The sequence below is a fragment of the Enhydra lutris genome, unplaced genomic scaffold (genome assembly GCF_002288905.1).
Source record: "Enhydra lutris kenyoni isolate GAN:26980312 unplaced genomic scaffold, ASM228890v2 scaffoldscaffold2, whole genome shotgun sequence".
NCBI lineage: Eukaryota > Metazoa > Chordata > Mammalia > Carnivora > Mustelidae > Enhydra > Enhydra lutris.
Window position 1 is genome coordinate 16,573,534 of NW_019154086.1, and position 10,076 is coordinate 16,583,609.

The following is a 10,076-nucleotide window of genomic DNA, read 5'->3' on the forward strand; positions in this document are numbered from 1 at the left end:
AATTAAATTAACTGCAAGACTAAAGAATCATGGGGAGAAAGCCATGAGTTCCATGCTTTGCTTTCTCCTCCTCTGGAATTCCGCTGCTCTCCTTGGTATTGAAACTGCACTCCTTGGTAGTTGAACTTGGTCCTGGCTGGGTTTCTTGTTGATCTTCTGGGGGAGGGGCCTGTTGTAGTGATTCTCGTGTCTTTGCCCCAGGCGGAGTTGCACCGCCCTTACCTGGGGCCGGGCTGAGTAATCCGCTCGGGTTTGCTTTCGGGAGCTTTTGTTCCCTGAGCGCTTTCCGTAGAGTTCTGGAGGACGGGAATGAAGATGGCGGCCTCCCAGTCTCCGGCCCGGAGGAGCCGAGAGCCCGGGGCCCCACTCCTCAGTGCGCCCTCAGAGAACAGCTCCCAATTCCTCCCGTCACCCTGGCCTCCGGCCGCGCTCGAGCTGACCAAGAGTGTGACCGGTTCAAGGTAAACCTGAGCTTAGAGCTCATTCCTCGGTTCTGTCTCTGTAGCCGGCTTCCCCGTTCTAATATCTGTAAGCTCTGCGACACTCAGACACCCCTGATCCTTCTGTGACCCTGCGGGACCTGAGGCCACGCTAACCCCGCGTGGGCTTCACCCCGGTTAAGCCTCTGGAGCGATGTCCCTCAGTGGAACAGACTTTTAAAAGTCCTGATTTTGTGCTCCGTTGCTCCGCCGCTTGACGGGAGCTGGCCCCTCCCCCCACGGTCTATCTTCCCGTCATTTTGGATTCACTTCTCTGCCAGTCCTACCTTTCAGAAAGTGGTTGATTTTCTGTTTCTAGAATTGCTGTTCTTCTTCTCTTCGATCTCCCATTGGATTTGTAGGTGTTTGCAATCTTTAGATAAGCTATCTAGCTGATCTCCCGCTACCTGAAATAGTTTCAGCCTGCTACTTCTCTGCCATCTTGACTCCTCCTTAGACTTTTTTTTTTATCTGACTCCTCCTGCTAAATGTATTTTTGAGATTTGTTGTGTGTGTTTGTAGTTTTTTATTCTCATGGCTGTATAGTATTCCATTGTGTGTGTGTGTGTGTGTGTGTGTGTGTGTGTGTATACTCCCAGTGCATTTATCCATTTCACACTTGATTGACGTTTGGGTAGTTTCTTGTTTGAAATGTTAATAATGCCACTATGAACATTTGTGGTCTTATTTTTTGGTTTATACACTTACACGTTTCTGTTGGTATATACTTAAGAATAGAAATCTAAAGTAAGTTGGGTATTTTTAACTGCCAAAATTTGTTGGTCCATTTTACTAGCATGGAGAAACAGTGACATCTGGTGCATAAAATAATGAATTTCAGGTCTTAGTGTCTATTTGGAATTTTTAAAGGACTCTGTTCTTATGGGTAGTATAAAGTCATAAGAATTCATATGTGCTGTGAGCTTATAGTTCTTGTTTCTAATATTAAAATTAATCTAAAATATATTAACTTTGAGCCCTTAAAGAATTTCAGAATAAAATTCTTAAAATCTTTTAAATAATCAGTAAAACCAAGTAATTAAAACTTTTAAATAGATTTTAGAAGAAATGTTATTTTGACAAGTACTAATGACAGTATTTTTAAATGCAAATTACTTCCCTTAAAGTTGCCACACAGTGAAAGATTTTTATGGTTTGCTAAGTACAAAATTTCTTTTCTAATCTAAACCAGTGAAACTTGAAAAATAAAATCACACAGATAATATATTTATAGGGTATTAAGAAAGAAAACTAATCTATATATTGGAATTCTTTAAAATTCAAATAAGGGATCTCGCTCCCCTTTTTTTTTCTCTGCGGAAAAAGCTGTTTTTTTCTTTTTAATTACATTATGTGATTAAAAAACATACACATGCATACCATTTTATTTTTAGTTTGTGATTTTGCTATCACACAAAATAGGTAGGGGGTTTGATATGTCATTTAAGGTATTATTTTGATTGATCTCTATAGTTCTAGAAGGATAGTACAGTTTTGACACTGTAAAGCTCATGAGCAGTTTTATCACACAGAAATCTTGACACTATAAAGCTCATGAGCAGTTTTATCACACTGAAACCTAATGTTTTTCAACACTTATTCCACAAATATTTATCACAGCCTTTTATATGCTAAGCATATTAGCTATTGGAGTCCTGGATGAAGTTCTCTTTCTCCCTCTGCCCGTTTGAAGTCCTTCCTTTTCTTCTTTTCTTCCTTCCCTCCTTCTTTCCCCTCTCTCTTTCTAATATGAGAGAAACCTGAGTAAATTTAAATTCTGACAAAATTCTTGATCATTGGAGGTACAGAAAATACAGGAGAGAGTTGGCATGATTAATGGAGCAGAGAAAGTACAAAGGCAAGGATGGAGGTCATAAACTTTAGTTAGGAGAAAGAATCACTTTCTAATTGTGTCAGGGAAGAAGGAAAAAAAGAAACAGGAGTATAAAATAAAAATGGAGTGGCAGGAAGTTGAGAAAGATCTCGCTGCTCTTTTCTATGAGGTAATTTTTATTGAGCCTATGTTCTAAAAATAGCATTAGAAGAGGTATTTTGGTAGTTGAAGAAAGTGAAGAAAGGTTATGGTAGTAATTGTTGACAACTGGAGGGAGTGGAGGTAATTAGAAGAAATACATAGGACTCCTTAGAAACTCTGAAGGTCCAGCTAAGGAAATCTTGAATTTGTAATGGTGTCAATGATCCGTAGTGTTCATCAAGGAAAACTTAGAGAGAAGGAGGATGGGTGAATTGAACTGGGTTGAGAAAATTTTAAAGAAAATATACAATAAAAGACAAATGGGCCAAAGAGATGGGGTCTACAGGAGAATAATGGAAATACTTCATGGAGTTGATGCAGATCTGAATATAAGGGGTGTTTTATGGATAGATTACAGATAGATTTTGATGGACAGAAAGAATGTTGATGATTCCTAAGTACTTAGAAATTAGATGAAGACAGAGTATTATGGTAATAATGAAGAAGGAAAGTTGAAAGGATGAGAGAAGTTAAGGTTAGAAAAAATTGTGAATTTATGACTTTATGAAGCATTTGCTATGATAAGTGAGTCAGGAGAGTATGGCAAATGTGAAGTGGGGATGGAAGTCATTGGAAGTAAGAAAGTTGATAAAATGAGAGACAAAGATATTAGATAGATATTGATAGATAAACCAGAATAATTGCAAAACTTAAGAAAGCTTGAGCAATTTTACGAAGCCTTTAATAAATGAGAGACAAAAAAAAAATGAGGGACAACGATCAGGATGTTAGTAGATTATATGTAGTAGATGTACTAGTATTGGTAAGGATCAAAAATAACTGAAAGACATTAATAATTTTCAATAGAAGAAAATTAACCAATTAATAAACCTATGAAATTAGCAGAGATTTACAAAATTATTTTCAAGGTTGTAATGGAATAGATAATTTAAAAACATGAGTGCAAACGATTAAAAATATTAGAAAATAATTTAGCAATATTTACTAAGTAGATATCAATAAATTTTGACCAAGTACTTCCATTTCTGGGAAATTATTATAAACAAACAGTGCAAAATCATTACAGTGTTATTTAAAATAAATAAAATTGAAAAGCATCTGTGTATTTAACAAGGGAGGAAATGCTTTTCATATAATGTTAGTGGAAAAATATCTTAGAATGTTTTATACACAGTATGATTAAATTGTTTAGAACCAAAACCTGTGCATATGAAAAAAGATTGGAAGAAAATGTCCTAAGAAGAAAGAAAATGAGTGCTTTATCCCTTCATTTAAAAACATTTTCTTCTGTGTTTTTCAAAATTTCCCTAGTGTTTTATTTATTTATACTGGAAACATAAGACCATGTTCATTAATAGTAGAACTAACCACAAATGGCACCACTAACAAGAATAACTCCTATGGGCTAAAAATATAAGAGAAAACTAAGATGAATGTAAAACACACAAATAAAATAAGGAAATAATTTAAATTTACATTCTAATGGTATTTAAAGTAGAACTTGATAAGTTGATTCTCAAGTTATTTTTGAGGAGTAAATGAGACAGGAAAATATATATTGTAAAGTTTAATTTGGTAAAGTCTATTTTAAAAATTTTAAATGTTTAGGCCTTTTGACACAGAAATTCTACTTCTGACTCTTTAACCTATAAAATTGTTAGAACAAGTGCAAAAGATACATTTGTAAGTCTATTCATTGTAATATTATTTCTAATAGCAAACTCCAATAGTTACTTAATTGTCTTTCTATGAAGAATGGTTCAATAAATTGTGCTACGTTTGTGTTATGGAATGCTAGCAGGCCCTAAAATGAATGAGATGTGATCTGGGACACTGATGAAAAAAGATCTCTAAGACATATTATAGGTAAAAAACAAAACCATTGGAGTTCTGGATTCTATTAACAAAGGAATATCAGACCCATTCTCTTGCTGATAATAATTATAAATCTGGGGAAAACATTTGAAATAACATTTTTCAAAGGCAACAAAAATCATAGAATCTGGAGGGAGTTTGAATCTCGGAGAAGGGAACTCACGTAGATTGACAAATATTTCTCTGTGAAACTTTTTTTTTTAATTTTTTTTAAAAGATTTTATTTATTTATTTGACAGACAGAAATCACAAGTAGGCAGAGAGACAGGCGGGGGCGGGGGAAGCAGGCTCCCTGCTGAGCATAGAGCCCGATGTGGGGCTCGATCCCAGGACCCTGGGATCATGACCTGAGCCGAGGGCAGAGGCTTTAACCCGATGAGCCACCCAGGCACCCCATGTGAAACTTTTTGTTTTGAAAATTCTAGCTGCATTGGTCTCCAATCTGTCTCCTCACTTCTGTAAGAATATTGTACCCTCTAGGGGTTTGCTTTCCCTGTGCCAAAATCTAGCAAGAACTTCCAGACAGATAGCCAAAGCAACGATAGGACTCATTTGTTTTCCTTTTCTTAGGGGTCATAGTCCTGTACTACCAATTGCCCACTATCTGAAAATACTTGTTTTCCATAATTTTTCCATTTTCTAGTTGACAGCAACAGATAATCTGGACCACCATGACTGTAAGTGGAAGTTTCACCTAGAATTTTAGATCCAGCAAAAATATCTTTTGAAAATGAAAGAAAAAATCGTATACTTTCAGAGAAATGGAGGCTGAGAGAACCTGTTGCCAGCAGAATATGCCATTATACAAGAGATGCTAAAGGGATGTCTTCAGGCCAAGACAATTAATACCCAAGGGGGATTCAGATATACAAGAAGGAGTAAGAAAGCTGGAAATATAATATACATAGGTGAATATAAAATACTTTCTCTTATTCATTTTCTTAAATTCTTTAAGTCATAAACCACTTAAAAGTAAAAAAATACTTTGTGAACTTTATAACACATGTGGAAGTAAATATAAGACACAATATTGGAAAAGACAAGAGCAGTACATATTAAATTTTACCACTGTTTCTTACATAATCTTTGAAGTGACATAATAATAACTCAAGAAGACTGATCAATTAAGGATGAATATTGTAGCCTGTAGAGAAAACATGACAGAAACCCAAAACCAAAATAAACAAAACAAAACCAAACCAAAAAAAAGACCTTCCACAAAGCTATATTAGCTGAATAGCTGATAGAAAAGATAATATGGGATATAAAAATTTTATTAACACAGAGACAGAAAGGAAGAACAAAGAAACAAAGAGCAAAGAGAGAGTAAATATCATGATGGAGACAGTCTCAGTTATATCAATAATTTGAATTCGGAGTTTATCAGGCTGCATAAAAAAGAGAACCCAACTATTTGCTGGCAACAAGAGATCCACAGTACACACAAAAGACAGAACACAGAAGTTGGAAAAGATACACCACACAAACACTAAACATATGAAAGCTGGTATGCTATATTAATACCAGACGACACTGACCTCAAGACAAGGAGCATCATCAGACATAAAAGGGTCATTTTATAATCATGAAAGAGTCAATTCATTGAGAAGAGACATAACAATCTTAAAGTGAATACACTTACTAATAATATTTTAAAATACACCAAGCAAGGGGCACCTGGCTTGCTCAGTTGGTAGAGGATATCTCTCTCGATCTAAGGCAGTGTGAGTTCAAGCCCCACACTGAGTGTAGAGATTACTTAAAAATAAAGTCCTTAAAAATATATATACCAAGCAAAAATAGGTAGAATTAAAGGAAGAAACAGTTAAATCCCCAAAGTTGGAGAATTCAGTACTTCTCTGAGTAATAATACAGTAAGTAGATCAAATATCATTATAGATCCCATGGGAGATTTGAATAAGGCTATCAATCAACTTGATGCAAGTTACATTTATAAAACACTATATCCAGAAACTACAGAATGTACTTTTCTCCGAAGAGCACATGGCGTATACATTAAGATAAATCAAGTTGAGTCATAAAACAAATCTCAACAACTTTCAAAATCTTGAAATCATGTTCCCTGTCCACAACCAAATTAAATTTAAAAAGTAGAACAATATGAACAGTATAATCCGATTTATGTTAAGCAATATTGATCACACAAATCAATATACTATAAATCTACAAAATACACATGTGCATGTATTAAAAACAAAACAAAACCAAACCCTGTCAGAATATAGATCAAAGACTACTTCTTAGGAGTATGAGAATGGAAAGGAATTTGAAGGGGAACATTGAAGCTTTATTGATATGTATTTCTTAGATTACTTTCATTCATATGTCTCTTGTGTATTTAGGTTTGATAAAATAAGTCTTATAAAGAATAAATATGTGTGAATAACAGGTAAAAGTTTTTTTATTTATATTTGACATATTTATTTTAGGCTGCAAAAATAAAAACAAGCAAACAAACAATAACAACAAAAAAACTTGAAATAGGCTTGTCAAATGATGTAAATTCATCCTTTCCAGGGAAGCAGAAGGCAGACCACTGCAGGTTATCCTCAAGGCCACATACATCCTGCTTCACTGCTGCTTGCACTCTGCTGGGTTTTGATCCTTCTTTGAGTCATGGTCTGGATCATTTTCCTCAACTCCTTCTTCCCCTTCCTCATCTGCTTCTTCACCTTCTTCATCATAATCATCATCATCATCTTTGATAGCTTCTCCAGTAAAGTATAACAATGATCTTGGGATTATACGCACATGTAAAAAGTGACCAATTTGGGGGCACCTGGGTGGCTCAGTGGGTTAAGCCTCTGCCTTCGGCTCAGGTCATGATCCCAGGGTCCTGGCATCCAGCCCCACATCGGGCTCTCTGCTCAGCAGGGAGCCTGCTTCCCCCTTCTCTCTCTGCCTACTTGTGATCTCTGTCTGTCTAAAAAATAAAAAATAATTTAAAAAAGGTGACAAATTTCAAAGACTGGAGCAAGGATAGCTTCAGCAGCATCATCCAGATCTCTACCCTCAGGAACTCCAGGAGGGGCAAAAAAATTAAAGAAAGAGTCATTGGAAACTGTTTTGGTCACAGTATGAACTATCCCACATCCCTTGTGTTTCTGCTTCTTCTTAATGGTTTTCAAAGTGATATTCTTTCCTTTTTTCCAATCTATCTGGCACCCTGTACAACCCGTAATTTCTGGTCCATCAAAAGAAAAGGGATCAGAATCATCTGGTCTGACTTCATCCTATATATCTTTTCTAACACTTCATTTGTGAAATATTCTTTGGGTTCAAAGTGAAATTCTAAGACAAAACTCGGGCTGACCAACATCTGAGAACTTCACTTTACTATCTTTCAAGAGCTTCAAAATAGGTTCATCATGTTCCTGAACCATATCACTGAGCAAGTCAACGTTCTTAAAAAACAGTTAACCAGAATCCTGGAATGCCATTGGGGTCTTCTTTTTCTTCATCCTTTTTCTCGTCTTCAATCTTGGCTTTTTCTTTCAGCTCCAAAATTTTATCCTCCTCATCTGGTTTCCATTCACATTCTTTTTCCGTAGGTTCATAAATTGCATTAATGATCTCAAATCGCTTATCAAATAGAGGCTGATAGAGAACAACATAGTTTCTCTCACGATCATGAACCTCCTCATAGAATTTGGCTTCTATCTGTGCACACGTAACTTGAAGATTTTCGAGAGCATTCACTTGTGTTTTAACTACCCTAGGCAAGCTTTCAATGTATCTTGTTGGTGTTTCTACCAGATCGTCAAATCTTTCTCGAAGGGCTGCAGGAATCTGAGGATTTTGCATCATCTGAACAGTCAGCTGACTTGCTTTGATTTTTGTTTCTTCGCCAGTTTATTCTTCTTCTACTTCTTCAACATCATCCAAATCTTGATCAAGTTCAGACTGTTCTTTGTTGTCAATGTCTGCCATGTTGTTAAGAACTCCAAATATTGGTGCCTAACACGGGGAGCCAGGCGGTCAGAGCTGGCAGGCAGTGACTCAGGGCGGCAGTGGGAGGCAGGTAAAAGTTTTGAAATAGAAGTAGAAGAATAGTGATGAGGAACCTGCCCTACCACTATTAAAAGGTTTTGAATAGCTATGGTACTTGAGGTACAGTAACAGGAGGCAAAAAGGAGCTAAATGGAATAGAGTCCAGTAACAGAATTATTACATATGAGAATTTAGTAGATAATAAAGGTAGCATGTAAATTTGCTGGGCAAAGGATGTAATCTTTAATAAATGGTGTCAGAAAAATTGACTAAATGCTGGGGGAAAATTAGGCCCTGTTATAGCCATTAGTACTGTCCTTCACATACTTATAGCTCTCTATTTTGGGGCACATTATAAGGCTGTATTTCATCACCATCTTTGAAGTTAGATGTGGCTTTGTGACTTGTTTTGACCAAAGAGAAGTAAGCATAAGTAGCAGATGTAATTTCCGGTGGAGGTAATGTGGACATGCAATTCGCCATTTCCTTTCCTGCTTTTGCAGTGATAACTGAAGTGCATCTTGAGATAACAGTCTTTAAGACCCGCTCTCTGAGTGATATATGAGCAGAACTCCCCCTACTTGCCTCCCCTGGACAGGATGAAGGAGGGAAAAGTAAAGTTTTATTGTGTTAAGTCACTACATTTTTTTGGTGAGTTTGCCACCACAGCATAAACTGATTAATGTAAAAAATTATTATCTAGAATTTTGAAGATACTTTAAAAAAACTCCCAAATTCCTCACATTGGCATGGAGGCCAGGAAGCAGGTGGGAAGAAAATTATTACTGGAGTTGGAATATTTCTTTGTGCTCTACAGTAGCAAAACTTCTCATAAAACTGATGCTCGCAAGGATGTGGATGACTGATTATATACCTAATGAACTTTTTGTCCTGGGGGAAAAGATTAGAAAACAGAACGATAGTAGCAAGCTTTTGTTGACATAACCTGAGTCTGGCAAGATATTATGAGAAAGTTAGTACAGATAGAAATTGCCACTTGGCAAGCAGAAATAAAGGAGACTATAATAGAATCTATGAATGCATAGATTTGTAGGGATGGAAGAGGGGACTGCTTCTCAATCTCAAATAGCTGAATATAAAAATGACAAATACTTTGAACAACAAGAACAGCTTAAAACTCAACCTTGGTTATTTATAATTGCCCCAAACTGGAAATAAGTCAAATCCCTTTCAACTGTAGAATGGAGAACACACACAACTAGAGAATACACTGAGTGTATTGATTCAGTGGAATAAACTTAAGAGACACAGATGACTGATACATGCTGCAATGTGGATGGACCTCAAATGTATTATGTTCAATGAAAGAAGTTAGGTTATATGACATATGTGCAAAGGCAAAACTATTGGAACAGAAAACAGATCAGTGGTTGCCCTTATCTGAGGGTGAGGGGAGGACACAGAGGATGTTAGAGGGTAATTGAACTTTATTTTTATTATGATGGTGATTTCATGACCATATACATTTGTCAAAACTCAAAGTCATACACTAAAGAAGGTACATTTAAACATGTTTGTAAGCCCAAAAGGAACCCTGCTTTAGTCATTAAAAAGCCCAGCAAGAGTGGGGAACATTTAAAGATGGAAGAAATTAGACTTGCCACGGAGGAAAGACACTTTGCAATAACCATTTATTGAGTATACATGATGTGCCAACTAGAGTCAATCTACTAAGCACACTTATATAGAGAAAT

General features: G+C 36.2%; 1 pseudogene; it reads right to left on the reverse strand.

Moving 5' to 3' along the window:
* Positions 1-6,901: 6,901 nt before the first annotated feature.
* LOC111151104 lies at positions 6,902-8,345 on the reverse strand (annotated as a pseudogene).
* Positions 8,346-10,076: the final 1,731 nt, after the last annotated feature.